The sequence below is a fragment of the Pongo pygmaeus genome, chromosome 8 (assembly GCF_028885625.2).
Source record: "Pongo pygmaeus isolate AG05252 chromosome 8, NHGRI_mPonPyg2-v2.0_pri, whole genome shotgun sequence".
Taxonomy (NCBI): Eukaryota; Metazoa; Chordata; class Mammalia; order Primates; family Hominidae; genus Pongo; species Pongo pygmaeus.
The window spans coordinates 36459539-36474701 of record NC_072381.2 but is presented as its reverse complement, the minus strand read 5'-3'; the positions used below and the strand labels follow the sequence as shown (position 1 = coordinate 36474701).

The window sequence follows — 15163 nt, the reverse complement described above, 5'->3', positions numbered from 1 at the left end:
TACCTCTCAGGGCTCACCCTCATCACGCACACACATGTGCACGCTCTCTTATTCCAGCCAGACTGGCTTTCCTGCAGTTCCTGGATGGCAACAACACATAGGCCTTCCTTCTACTCAAAACACCCCCTACCACCACTATACACCCAACCACCCTTCAGGTCTCAGCTCAATCACAGTGTCTTCAGCAAAATCTTCCTGGAGCCCCAGTCGGTATCAGGTTCTCTCTGTTTTAGGCAATCAAGGAACGTACCTGCCACTCATCAGGGTGGCTTGATTTGGGTTGTGAATGCCCATCTCTCCCATTAGACTGTAAAGAACACAAGAGCAGTGACACCATCTGCTTTGTTCCACATTTTAACTCAATGCCTGCTATGCAGTAAATACTTAATGAATATCCATTAAATGAATGAAAGGACAGCATAAATCTGACAATGTACACACATATGTATAGGAAAGAATGAATCTATAAAGACAGTCAGTCCAATTTACTTTCCTTCATCTTCACCACTAGGTAATAGCTGGTACTTAACAGAAGGAAGGGAAGGAGTTGGATGTCCTGACTAAGTGGCACCCACCAAGAGCCACCGCCAGGCCCAGGTGGGGCTGGATCCAGAACAGAACTTGAGGGGCTAGGATCCTCTCAACTGCTGGCAACTGTCAGCACTTGTTTTGCCGCTCTTTCCTGCAGGGAAGGTTTAACTTCACTCTGCTTTACCAAGAACTCTGATAGGCTCCCACTGACATTGTACTTTATGTTTTGGAAAATCTCTGAAGCTGGTTTCAACTTCCTTGTGACCTATGTTATTTATTTACATATACAACCCTGTGGGTCACAGCAAATTTTCCTTCTATATATGTAACATATATGTATGTGTGTATCTTAATAAATATTATCACATTGAAATACACACATATTCATTCATATTTATGGAGCATTTAGGTGTCACATGCATTCTTTCAGTTAATTCTTACCACAAGGCTTCGACGAAACAGAGGGTTAGAGGGGATGTGTAACTTAAGTGCCCAAGGTCACAAGCCGGTAGGTGGCACAGCCACCACTCAACCTGGCTGCATATTAGACTCACCTAGGAAGTTTTAAAAAACTGTGACATCTGGATGCTTCCACAGGAGTGGGATGGACCTAGGCAGGGCAGACTGTAAAGCTACTCAGGGGATGGATTCCATGGGCACTATGCCCAGCCAGGTGGCATTATCTCCACTGTTCTTCACTCCAACATTCTCCTGCCTCAATCCATCCAGCTACCAACAACGCTCGACTGACAAAACTCACTCTGTCCAAGCACCCCGGGGGCAGCTGGTGCTGCAGCTGACATGGTAGATTTTTCAAAGATCATTAATAAATTCGTGACAGGGTCTGTGGCATTTAATTACTACTTTAAAGCCCCCAAATATTAAAAGGATTTCAGTTCTCCTCTGTATAAGACACAAATATACTTTTAAGAAGTGTACTAATGTATCTTAGAAATCGTTTCTGGTACTGTGGTTCCAACCCGGTGGGCCAAGACAGGGAGCCCAGAGGTACAAAGGCTTCTTTTCATTATAATTCAATCTAATAACAATGAATGAACCACAAGGCCTATTGTGATATGCAGGCTGTGGAAATTTCACTCCTTCCTCAGAACAAAACCAAGAGGTCCTTTCTGTCAGTGTTTGCCTATGCAGATTTGTTAATTCAGAATACTGCGCCAGTGGGGAAGGGTTTCTGAAAGACTTCTGGCCTCAAGTTAATGTTTTATGTTTTGGACAAAGGGTCTCAGGAATATAGATATTGGCTTTATAGTCATCACTGGTTCAGCATCAGATAATTTCCAGATAACTGACAATTTAATGTACCACACTGTCAAAGCAATTTTAATAACATTCTAAAAACGTATTACACACAATCCTGACTTCCTTAAACACAGCATTTTAAGCAGTATTTTGCTTCTTCTTGATGGCCACCCAAAGTCATTGTCCTAAACCCCATGGACTGTATTGATGCAATGCAGTGGCTGCTGCCTGCAGTGAACTATGTGCATCAACACTAAACAGAGTTTGAACTGTGGTGTTTTCTGGGGTCTCAGCTTATGTTTCTGTAGTTTTTCTGTCTCCTTCTTCACTATCAGGCCTTCTTAATAACCTGCTGACAGCTGGAAAACTGGACAACACAGCATGTTTGCAGAGAAGGTTTGAGAGCAAAGACCTAAATACTAGTGTGTGTGTGTGTGTGTGTGTGTGTGTGTGTGTGTGTGTGTGTGTGTGAATGGGCATGTATGCTTGTGAATGGGTTGTGAGAATGGGTCATGTGCCTGTGTGTGAATGAGAGCACACGCACATGTGTGTGTGTGTGTGTGTGCTGGACCAGTGAAGGGAGAAGAGGAGCCAGGGTTTAATTTGGACAGGGACCCAGATGGCAGAAGACTGAGTGGGCTCCTTGGTGCTGCTGGCTATGGCCAGGATTCAGAGTCTCCCCCAGGGTGGGAAGGAAGCTACAGTCCTCTCCTGAAGCCTCTCAGCAGCATAAAGATGGAGAAACTGCCCTCCTAGAAGAGAACTGGGGTCAGAGTTGGTCACTAAGGGCACTGGATGAGTCACTAACAAGGGTAAGTTTTTGTTGTTTAGTTTGTAGTTTTTCTGATTGCAAAAGCAATACATCTAACTAAACATTTATACAGATTTACACAGATGTAAAAGTTAGAAAGTAGAAAGTCCTCCACAGCAAGCTTACATTCCCTCCACAAGGTACACGCGTGCTCCCAACTATTACACCACATTTTTCCAGATCAAATCATTCATTTCTCCCTTGGAGTTCCCACACTACATATGCTATAAACAAACATTGGTTCATTCTTACCATACTGTTCTTTGTTATATATTTTTGAATACCTTTCCATATTCACACTTACAAAATTCATTTTAAGCCATATACAACAACCCACTCTATGAATGTACCATAACTCAACTAATATTCTATTACGGAGTTATAATAAACAATGCTATGATGAATCCCTACCTTTGCAAACATGTATGAGTATTCCTGGGATAAATTCTGTAAAGTGGAAATTCCTAGGTCAAAGCACATGAATAAATTTAAACAGCCGCCTTCCAATCAGGAAGTACCAGTTTACAAGACCCAATTTTTTAATCTAATACAATACCAATGCAATAATCTTCAGGCCTATCCAAGGCTCCTGATCAAAACAGGAGAAAACAACAAAGAGTAAGTCAAATGAACTACTATCACAAAGTGCTGTGGGAAATGGGAACTGCAAGCCTGAAACCAGTCTTGTTTGGAGGGCAGCGGCTCCAACATCGGCCTGGCAGTTTCTGGGGCAGAGGAACAGTGTGTGTCTCCCGTGCATGCAGGAGGTATGACTGTACATGCTCACGGTGCAAGTGGAATCTTCATGGCCACTCCTGGGAACACAGCACACAGCAGCAGGACCTCTTTGGAACCAGCCATTGTACTGGGGTGGGAGCAGGTTCTCAGAGGCAGAAACCATGGTTCTGTTTTTGTTTTTAAAACCAGTGCCACCCCTTACATCTTCACTTAGACTCCCCAACCTGGTGTGGCTGGAGGACAGTGTGGATTAGGCATTTCCCTAACACAAACAGGTTCTTGGCAACAGCTTCAGGGACTTTCTAAAGAACATACTGTACACAAGTTTTAAAGCATCGATTTTGTATCTTTATGCACCTGGCCAGGCACACTTGGGAACACGCCTTCGTTCTCAGCTAGACTTAGGAGTTGCAAGACTAGGCTCTGATCAGGCTACGTGAGTGCTGGGAGACCCTGGCAAGCACTTAATAGTATCAGACATGCCTCCCTGTGTTGATTCTGTGAGCATCAAATGAGATGAGTGAGAAAATACTCTGTAAGCCCCAAGGCACTGCAGAAATGCAGGGGGGTGTTTACTACAATTATTAGAAAATAACGGCTGGGCGCAGTGGCTCACGCCTGTAATTCCAGCACTTTGGGAGGCCAAGGCGGGCAGATGACCTGAGGTCGGGAGTTCGAGACCAGCCTGACCAACATGGAGAAACCCCATCTCTACTAAAAATATAAACTTAGCCAGGTGTGGTGGCGCATGCCTGTAATCCCAGCTACTTGGGAGGCTGTGGCAGGAGAATCACTTGAAACCTGGAGGCGGAGGTTGCGGTGCGCCGAGATCATGCCATTGCACTCCAGCCTGGGCAACAAGAGTGAAACTCCGTCGTAAAAAAGAAAGAAAAGAAACATTTGAGAACTTATGCTAGGCTGGGTGCTGTCTGAATACTCTAAGGTATACTGACTCATTCAATCCTCACAACTACTCTGCAGGAGCTATGATTACTAACTTCTCCCTCTTGACAGATGAGAAACGAGGCTCCGAAAGTCCACACAACTTAGTCAAGTCCCCAGAGCCCCAGGCAGTGTGGCCACAGAGCCAGGCTCTCATCCTCTCTCTGTTCTGCCACCTTGTTACTGGTATGGGAATTACCTCCCCCAACCCCAGCCTCAGTTTCCTCATTTCCGTGTTGAGGTGATATCTCAGATACCATCTGAAAAACTCTTCTCTAACCCCTGTCTTCTTATAATTTCTGTTAGGTGAAGAGTAAGTGACCTTCGGATAATTGTAAGCTTACAGGAGTTCAGAATAAGCAAATCTGAGAATTTTCAAAGGATTATATCTACAAAAGAGTTCTGCTATTTTTAATTACTTACCTAATCTGGTCATAGCCAGCAACCCAGGACTGAAGCAGGTCAAAGTTCTTCTTGGACAAAAGGTTTCTTTGCATGGGTCTCTGAAGGATTCAGTTATTGAAACCAAACTGAGACATCTGCCACCATTCAACAAACCCAGGAGGAAAAATCCCTTAATAAAATGTACAGTGTACCAAAATAACCTGCTGCTTATAACAAACACCCTCAATGCACGTTTCCCCACCCCACCAAAAAAAAAAAAAAAAAAGCCTCTTTCAGCAGAATTTTTTTTTTTTTTGAGGCAGGGTCTCCCTCTGTCACTCAGGCTGGAGTGCATTGGTATAATCACGGTTCACTGTAGCCTCAACCTCCCTGGGCTCAGGTAATCCTCGGACCTCAGCCTCCCAAGTAGCTGAGAATACAGGTGCGCGTCACCATGCCCGGCTGATTTTTGCATGTTTTGTAGAGACGGGGTTTTGCCACATTGCCCAGCCTGGTCTCGGAACACCTAGGCTCAAGCAATCCAACTGCCTCGGCCTCCTGAAGTGTTGACATTACAGGTGTGAGCTACCACACCTGGCCGAAAATTTTTAAATAAATGAAAAAAGACTCTATAAAAAAAGTGGAAATGAATTAAAGGCAAACATCACACAGACTAAACACCACCAAAGGACAACCAGTCATTTTACTTTAGGAGACTGGGGAGGTGGAGAGTTCAGCATACAAAACACTAGAAATAGATTCACAAATCAAGTGATTTTTCAGTGCTATTAAGTAAAGCAGTAACTGTGGTTGATTTAGTACCATCTAACAAAATGTAAAGTCAGTTACAAAGACTGCACTTAAATAAAAGCAAATACTATGTTATTGTGCTTTTAGAGAAAAACTTTATAAAGGCCTTTACTAGCTAGACAATTAAATGAGTCCATGTTTTTTAGCAATAAAACAAAAAAATCATGAAGGATAAACAGATATCTTAACACGTAACTAATGTTAAAAAGATTTCATTTAAATGGCACAATTCTCTCTATTCCTTTAACTCTTAAATGACAAAAAAATAAGCAAATATAAATAAATAAATCCCTAATGGAATGCTGATTAAGAGACCTCTCTTCTTGGCCTAATCAATTATAAACCAGAATTAAATATAAACATAAATGTAAACTAAATGTAAACATAAAACAACATATCTTGAAAGTTTATAACAGCTTTCAACTTTTCAAATTACAAGCACAATAACTGCCGTTTTCTGATTGCCTTTATGTGTCAAGTACCTTGCTACTTACTCACATTTAATCTTCTCAAATGCCCACGAGTCAGCTCATACTACAAGACAGGGAAATGCAGGTCAGAGAGGTTACAGAGCTTAGACAAGGCGACACAATCAGTCATGCACTGCAGCCAGGACCTCGGATCTAATGCTAAGTCCAATGCGTTTTTCAAAACACAGCTGCCTATATAGAATTGTAGCTGAATATCATATGAAAAAGCTAACTCATCCCGGGATCAAGGAGGCCACACAGAAGATTCCATACAGCAGAGGTGCCACGAGCAAGCAAGAATATAGAATAATGTTTTATTGACGACTGTAGGTTTTAAATTTAAATTTTAAAAAAATTTTTAAAAGAATAGAAAGGTGTAAAATTAGATGGAAAAATGAGTCAAAAATATTTATAGAATACAAAATAAGTCAAAAAAAGTTTTAAAAAGAATATAGAATAGCATTTAAGAGTGTAGGCTCAGGATCCAGCTTTTCTGAGTTCAACCCTGACTCCTCCACTTGGCATCCTGATGACTGTGGGGCAGTGACTTTCTCTGTGCCTCAGTTTCCCCTCTGCAAAATGGAGATGAGTATCCACCTAAGATTGTTATGGAGACTGAGTTAAAATTCACTCAACACTGAGAACCATATCTGGCCCATAGAAATTACTGTATTTATATTTCCTGTCAAGAGAAACCTCTGAAGAGAAAGCATTCTGACTAGATTCAGATCTAACAGGCCTGGATATAAGAGCAAGGGCAGAAAACAGGAAAGTAAGTGAAAACAAGCAGGATGAGCTGTAGGGAACGGCATCCTGGAGGAAAACAAGTGACTCAGCTCAAGAAAATGGGAGTCCATCACAGACTCCAGTCAGCAGGTCCAGCTAGAAGAGCACCAGGCAACATGGACAAAAGCCAAAGAGGCACAAAACTGTGTCCCTGACAAAAGCCACCTGACGCTTCTAAATACCAAATGAAAGCAAAATAAAATTACTTGGTCTTAAATTGGAGGTGAGAAAATGAAGGTAGACCAGCAAGCTCTGTGTTCTCTGGGTCGGGGGTTCTAGAATAACACAGAAACAGAGCACCTGCCCAGGACTGGAAGGCACTGGTCAAGTGAACCTGCATCAAGCTGACCATCAGGAGACTGGAGTTAGGATCCACATAGTTAGAGAGAGAATGGTGCCAAGCACCCATGATAAACCGTGCCTCTGAACTTCCTGCAGCACAGAGACGGGAGCTCGTGTGGAAGAGAAAGTAACAAAAGGGCCCTGAAACGAGGAATGAACTTAACAAAGCAATTCCCTCTCCTTTTACACTTGGCCTAGAAAGGTGATCCAGGAACAACACCTGAGTGGGCTTCTCCAGAAGAGGCCTGTCCAACCCGTGTGGCCGTCCTCAGCCAGGTCCTTTGAACCTCATCCTACACCCAAAATCCTGCCCCAAAGCTGAGCCAACACTGGCATAGGGGCACACAGCCTGACTTCAAACAGGCCTATCCACTCGGCTGGCTGTGTGACTAACAAATAAATGTTAAGTACGCAAATTTACACTTGGCTATGACTTGCTCAAAATTGGCTTAAAATGCTGCAGGGTATGATTCTGAATCAGTAAACAACAATACATTTTTCACTTCAGTCAGCCAAACACAGAGTTCAAATAAGATTTTGAAATTAGAATTCAGACTCATTGCCATCTAGGCTGTGAATTAACAGTTAAAAATTAGTCTCCATTCACATTCAGCTTAGGTTTGATGAGCAAAACTGCCAAAAGAAAGCATCTGTTTTTGCAGTTTGAAAACATATTTACTTTAAAAAAGTTTACTTCATATTCAGTCCCTACTTTTTAGGTGAGAGTCTGATTTTGTTTTCCAGTGAGATTCTGGAGTGAGACTGCGACTTCCTCATGAATTAGTCGTTGGGAACTAGGTAAGGTGATCCTAGATCCCACACTGCACTCTCCAGAATCCCCATCAGGTGCTGAGTTGCACGACAAACATGTTCATCTCAAACTGAAGATATGCAGAAAGAGTAGTTGCAAAGTCATTGAAAAGCTACCTGTGCCAAGTCAGAGACCCCAAAATATCACAGCAGCTACACATTTTCATGAGAAACAAGAGGGCACAAGTGAAAGAGACCCAGGAAAACCCAGGTGGGCCTGGTTTCTAGGGTTCGCTGCTTTTAGGGCCACTGGGGTCGGATCCCACTCCACTTCCCTGCTCACCAAAGCAAACAACATCAACTTTACCAAATATTCCTCTTGCTACAGGGCAAGACATGATTCATTTAGCATTACTATATCCTCCCACATACAAACAAAGGATGCACCATGATCCAGATTTCTTTAGGAAATTAGCAGCTTAATGAAAACTTCTTGAACTTATATACATGATGATTCTTCCACTATTTTATCTGTAAAAGATAGTCACAGGAAAAATCAGGTAAGCACAGACATAGGACCTAAATAAAGAACAATAGAAAATTAAGAACAGGAGTCAGCAATACTTTTCATGTAGAGAAAAAACTAGATAAGAAAGAAACCATCTGCAGGACCAAAGGGCACCATTTATTTTGAACTATACTTAAAAAAAAAAAAAAAAAAATTACAGCCATATTTATTTCTTCTTTTAATTATAAAGTTTGCCTAGAAATTAGTAATCTGTCAACGTATTTCCTAATTTCAGCAGTCACAATGCTGTATGAATGACCTGAAAGTATCAAAACCTAAAGTACACACACACACACACACATACACGCACACATATATTTACATAAATGTATATAAAGAGAGACATGAGATAAAGCAGTTAAAATCAATCTGTAGGACTAATTGAGTTGCATATCAAATGAGTTGATATGCAACTAAAATGAGCTGTATATCTAATGGGGTTTAGTTTTGAATTATCTCCAAATTATCTATCCAATAACTTCCTCAGACCAATAACTTATCACCTTAAAAATCCTCCAAATTGCTACAAAAAAAAAAAAAAAAAAAAAGGAACGGTCTAATGCAACCCAGTCCTTCCCTCGTGGTCCATGGCCACCACCCTAGCACATACCCCGGGTCATACTTGGATTACTTTTTCTCCCGTCAGCCTTCCTGCCACCTTTCTCTTTCTACCTCGGATCCAACCTGTGCCATTCTGCCAGGGTTGCAATGCCTCTAAAACACTTCCTTCATACCATTTCTTTGCTTAAAATTTTTAATGCTCAAAGGATAAGTCCAAATTCCTTCACATCATACCACATTAGAGATGCTTCACAATAAACTTCAACCTACTTTTTAATTAACTGTTCTTCAAGAATTCCCAAATAATAGTAATATAATTGAGCACTCACAGTATGTCAAAATAGTATCCTAACTACTTCACATGCATTAATTCATAAGGACAATAGGACATAAATACTACTATATCCCCACCCAGGTGCGGTGGCTCACGCCTGTAATCCCAGCACTTTGGGAGGCGGGTTGATCACGAGGTCAGGAGTTCGAGACCAGCCTGGCCAACATGGTGAAACCCTGTCTCTACTAAAAATACAAAAATTAGCTGGGTGTGGTGGCGCGTGCCTATAATCCCAGCTACTCGGGAGGCTGAGGCATAAGAATTGTTTGAACCCAGGAGGCGGAGGTTGCAGTGAGCAGAGATAGCGCCACTGCACTCCAGCCTGGTGACAAGAGAGATCAAAAATAAATAAATAAATACTATTATATCCCCATTCTACAGATGAAGAAAAACTGAGCACAGCAGAGGGAAAGAAACCGCCTACATCACACCTCACATGAGCAAGCAACAGGGCCAGGGTTCACACTAGGCATTCTGACTCCAGAGCCTCACTGGGAATTGCTAGGCTGTGCTCGCTCTACCTCCACTGTCCCCACATACGCCCCCTACACTTGAGCACCCTCTACTCTGAGCAACGGAGGCATATTCTCAGTTACCGCTTACCCCATTTGTTATCATTGTTATGGGGCACCACGACCACACCACCTGAATGCACAGGAGAAAGCCTGCAGACAAGAGGACACATTTAATTCTGTCTGTAGGACATGGCTCCCACTGCTTCATAGATGAAAACTGATTGCCCAATTTCTCCGTAGGCTCAAGCAAGGGCATGTTTTTTCTATCTTGTTCTCTCCATCTTCCCTCCTGGTAGAAGAGAGCTTTGCAGTACAGATTTCCTTGAGAAAGTGTGGTGATCAAGCTGGGGGTGGGGGTTTCTCAGCCTTTTCATTCCTCCACCCCCGGCTACAGGCAGACACAGCTACATATTTGGTGTAGAACAAGCTCACTAAACGCTCCATCCAGGTCACTGAAGAAAGTTTCCTACTTCCCTGCTCCCTGCTGTTGATATTCACAAGCCCTGATATAAAAGAGAGCATTTAGGCAGTTCTGTTACATAAACTCTCAGCCCTTCACTAAAATCGAAGCTAAATGATTCAGTTTCTACTTTGCAGCATAAACCCCATTTTATACTCAACAGTCTTATCCTCAAGCTTTACTGATGATTTTTCCTAAAGGAAACATATTCCAAAAGGCCTGGGCTTAGAGCTTTTTTAGACTTACTGGAAATGGTACCAGCTGAATGTCACACAGCATCTTGCTGAAGGCTTTTGGAAACAGCTGATGAAAAAAAGAGAACAGATTGCTAGAGAGGTGAATTATTCCTGGTAGCTTCCTCTTCACTCTCCCAATTCTGTCACCCAGAGACAGGATTAGAGACCCCTAAAAATGTAATTTAATCTCTTACAATTCTCTGGAGCATAACAGATTTGGCTCTGATAGATGACTTGTTCATTATTATTAGAATATGCAAGTTAAAAGAAATTAATGCCATTAAAAGATGCAGGTCTGATTCCTTAAAACATCTAAAAGAAACAACAAAAGGCAAACACCCTAGAATTAAAACTACACAACCAAAAGCTCTACAAATCATCTGGTGTCTATAAACACTTCTTAAGGAGTTTTGTTTTAACCTTCCCCTTTATTAAAACAAAGAAAAATATGCTCAAACATTTTAGCTAAAACTTACCATCATCAACTTCTCTTTCCCTCATAGATAAAACTATGAATGTAACAATCATTTCATATTTCTAACAGTCCTATTAGTGACCCCATTTCACAGATGGTGACATTAAGGTGGAGAAGTTAAATGATTTGCTCAAAGTCACATGGTAAGTGGTGGATCAAGAGCTCAGACTCAGATGCCAAAGTCCCTGCTCTGGGCCACTCTGCTCCACAGCTAACGGGATCGGCTTGTCCTCTTACTCCCTGAAAGGCACTGTGGAATGAGAACACCTCTTTGCAATCCACAAAGATGACTGATTCTAAATACCTCCTCGACAGAAAAGCTGTCCTGAGAGGTCAAAGCGAAGACTGGCATTCCACATGCTTCCCAGCATTTCCTGGTCATCCTTGCAATCAGCCAGGGCCACAATGGAGCATAAGAAGTGGTGTGTTTCACTTCCACAGTAAGGCACTAAGTATGCCTCTCCCGACTCTCTGTTACTGCTGAAGAAGGTGGCCACAGGATGGAGGAGGGTTAATCTGCATGGTTTTGTTTAAGCAAGAAATACACTTTCATTGTTTGATGGGTTATGAAGGCTAGTATTAATGACCCTAGACTTCAGTTTCTTTGCTGCTACACTCAGGCTGGGCTTTCTCTTCCCTGGTTTCCTCTAGTCTAGAGTGTAGTCCCACTGCCACCTGTCTGAAGAGTTGATTTTGCCCCCACAGGCCATCAACAGTCACAGCTGGAGTGATCTCCAGGGCAACAGGGCCACAAAAGCAGGTGGCCCGCGGCCCTCCTTCCAACTGGGCCCCATTCCAACCGTCTGTTAAAGGCTGCTCATGTTCAGAACCAGACAGTAACAACCAAATAAATCATGCCATATCGTTTCATATAATAAAAAAGCCCAGAAGGCAACAGGAAATCTTTTGTTCTATGGTATCTTCACCAACATTTTCTCAATTAAGTCCAATTTTGAAATTTAAGAGATAACTAGGTAATTATACGTCATGGTGCTTCCCCAAACTCATGAATTATTTTATGCCCCTTTCCCAAATTAGATTCTAATTTCTCCCCAATCAAAAGGATTCCCCATTTTATTTTATTTATTTATTTATTTTATTTATTTATTTATTTATTCCCCATTTTATTTTTAGAAGACGGTGTCCCACTATGTTGCCCAGGCTGGTCTCAAACTCCTAGGCGCAAAGAATCCTCCCGTTTCAACCTCCCAAAGTGCTGAGATTACAGGCATGAGCCACCGTTAATGGCCCTCCACTTTAAATAAAGAGTGCTGCATACCTGGCTAAACAGCACATCTACAGAAATCCACCAATGTCAGCATCATCAAAGTAAACAGTAGGTAGGCAAGGAGAGAAGTAGCACCCTACAAGGCCACACACACACACACACACACACACACACACACACACACACACGGGTGCCACAAGTTTCCAGATCAGGTAACATGGCACTGAACAGCACCCCACAGGTACCAGTGTCATAACCTGCCAAAAATGCCAGTTTTCTTCTTTGATCTTCTTTGAACATCAGCTGCCAAAAACATTATATAAAGCTGCTCTTTCAGGAAGGATAGGGAAAAAAGAGCAACTAATTTCTTCCCGACATCCAATACACCCAATTCTAAATGAAGAAAAGATGCCTTTTAAAAAATCATTGGTTTTTATCTATAAAACTCTCTGTCTTGATCTGTGCAGTCAGAGCAGGCACTGCCACCTACTTGGCCCACAGGATGGCTGAGCCCACGTGTGAAAGGTACAGCAAGAAGGAGCTGGCCTACAGTGATCTGGAAGTAAGCAGCCCAATTCCTGAGTGGGGCCACACATTCCCAATCTCCCCTAAACCTCAGCCCGACCCAGGCTTCTCAGGATGCAACAGAAGCTGGGAAACACGCCAGCAGCTCTGACTTCTCGACTCGCATCCTTTCTTGTCTCCTGCCAAGATCAGAGGAGACAGATGTGAGCAACAAACATGTTCCCAAGCAGCCTCCCCTGCAGCCTGAGGAAAGGAGCCCAAAACTAATCCTACCATTACCCAGGCTAAAAGCCCTTCCTGCCCTCAGGACCCAGCTCCATCTCCTCTGAGAGTCCACAAAGCCCTTCTGCCTTCAGGGCAGGGCTTCCATCTTCTCAAGGACCCAAAAGTCTTTCTGCCCTGAGGACTGGGCTCCATCTCCTCTGAGGACCAACAAAGCCCATCTGCCCTTAGGGCTAGGCTCCATCTCCTCTGAGTGCACAGCCTGCCCCCATGCCACTCTTCCAGCTTTATTCTCCCTCTTTTTATATGCCTTAAAATCCATCCTCAGGAAACTACCGATCTTCCCCTAAAATTACATCATGCTTTGCCAAGTTCCAGCATCTCTGCTCCTTCTGTTCCCTCCGCCTAGAATGATCCACTTCATCCTGGGTCCTTGTCTCTTCTTTATGGAACTAAGTCTTTGCATCCTTCAGAGCAGGGTCACTCTCAAAGCACGGCTTGACAAGGCTTCAGCTCAATTGCTCAAGCTACTCCAAATACACTGCATTTGTGATGTACCCCGCTTCCAACCAGACTGTTACCCTAACCCCCTTTTATGTGTGAAAATTCTGGAGCTACCACTTCAAAGACCAGTTCACATCTCACCTTCACTGTGAAAATCTCATCTGATAGTGAAGTGAATCACTCCCTCCCACCATGGCCCCCAACTTGCTGAAGTCATGCTGCAAAAGTCTCACGATTACAAGATGTATCACGGAGTCCTACTCTGTGGCAGGCAGTTCTAAGGTTCTCACCCACCCAATGATTCCCGCCTCCTGGTATTCATGCTCTTATGTAATCCCCTTTCCTAAGTGCGAGAGGGGCCTGTGACTTGCTGATAAGCAACAGAATAGGGCACAGGTGATGTCACTTCTGTGCTAAGGCAGCATGAGACAACGACTTCCCCCTTGCAAGTTGTCTCTCTCTGGCTGGCTTTCATGAAGTAATAACTCCCATGGTGGAAAAACCCACAGGACACGGAACATGGGGCAGCCTCCAGCCAGCAGCCAGCAAGGAACTGTGGGCCTCAGTCTCGTAACTTGAAAGAAATGGAATCCTTCCAACACCCAGGTTCTGCGAGGGAACTTGGAAGGGGATCCTCCCCAGGCAAGTCTTCAGACGAGACCCTGGCCATGGCAGTACCTTGACTGCAGCCTCATCAGAGACTGGGAAGCACAGGACCCAGCCAAGCCATGCTCCGACTCATGCCCCACAGAAACTGTGATAGAGTAATGTGTGTTGTCTTAAGCTGTTGAGTTTCTGGTAATTTGTTACACAGCAAGGAAACTAACACAGGAAAAAATAGGCCTATTTTTTAGCCTAGAAAACCTTGGGCTAAAAAACAGATCTTTATTTGCAAATCCACATTCTGACAGCAGCTCAACTGCAGAGGGGAACCAGTGAAATCCAGGTCAGACTCAGTGGCTCTGCTTCTCCTCCCTTTGTGAAGTGGGGCAAAAGCGACGTGCCTGCTGCATGTCAGAACTCCTCTCTCTCTCCCTCACTTCTCAGTCAAGTTCTGAAAAGTCGAGCCTCCAAATCTCTACCGCATTTCCCGCTTCAGTGCCACTGGAGCCTTTTTCTTCCTCAACTCCCGATATTCCCATGGCCATGGTGCTGGGCCCTGAGCTTGCCTGCCCTGCAGTTAGTGACGGCCACTCTCTCCTGCTGAACGCTCTCCTCCACACAGTACATCACCTTCCCTGGTTGTCCTCTTGCTGTAAGAATATCCCCTCTAAATCTTCAAAAATCTTCCTCCCCTGGCCATTCCTACACTGTATGTCCCAGAGCTTCTGTCCCAGACACTTCCAAGTTTTACAGTCTGACTCTGCAATTTCACCCATTCTAATGATAAAGCTCAAATACACATTTTTAAGGCAGAATCACATATATCCAATGACTCACTGCATATCCTCACCTCAGTGTCTCACAGTCACCTCAAACTCTAAACATAACAACAAAATACATCATCTTCCCTTTCACTATTTTTGCTCTCTGTCTACTGTATTCCTAGCAGTCGTGATTTCAGTCACCAATATCCACTGACTCACCACCCAATTCACCCCACATTCCTTCCCCTTTAAACTCCCCATATCCAACCACCCCCACCCCTAAATATGTCTGGAATGTGTCCGACCTTTTCCTACTTTCCTTCAGACCTTCACCACTTCCCTCT

The 15163-nt window shown here is 43.4% G+C and overlaps 1 protein-coding gene across 11 annotated transcripts in view; it reads right to left on the bottom strand.

Annotated features, from left to right (window-relative positions):
- The window catches only part of CCNY (cyclin Y), a 305685-nt gene that overhangs the window by 133961 nt on the left and 156561 nt on the right, over nucleotides 1–15163 (bottom strand). Inside the window, exon 1 of one of the 11 annotated variants that reach the window (XM_054435241.1) lies at nucleotides 3014–3060. The exons of the other annotated variants lie outside the window; for them this stretch is intronic. The gene's annotated coding sequence lies outside the window, so the exon portion shown is untranslated. Of the gene's footprint in view, nucleotides 1–3013; nucleotides 3061–15163 lie in introns of those variants that run through there. 11 annotated transcript variants of the gene reach the window in all.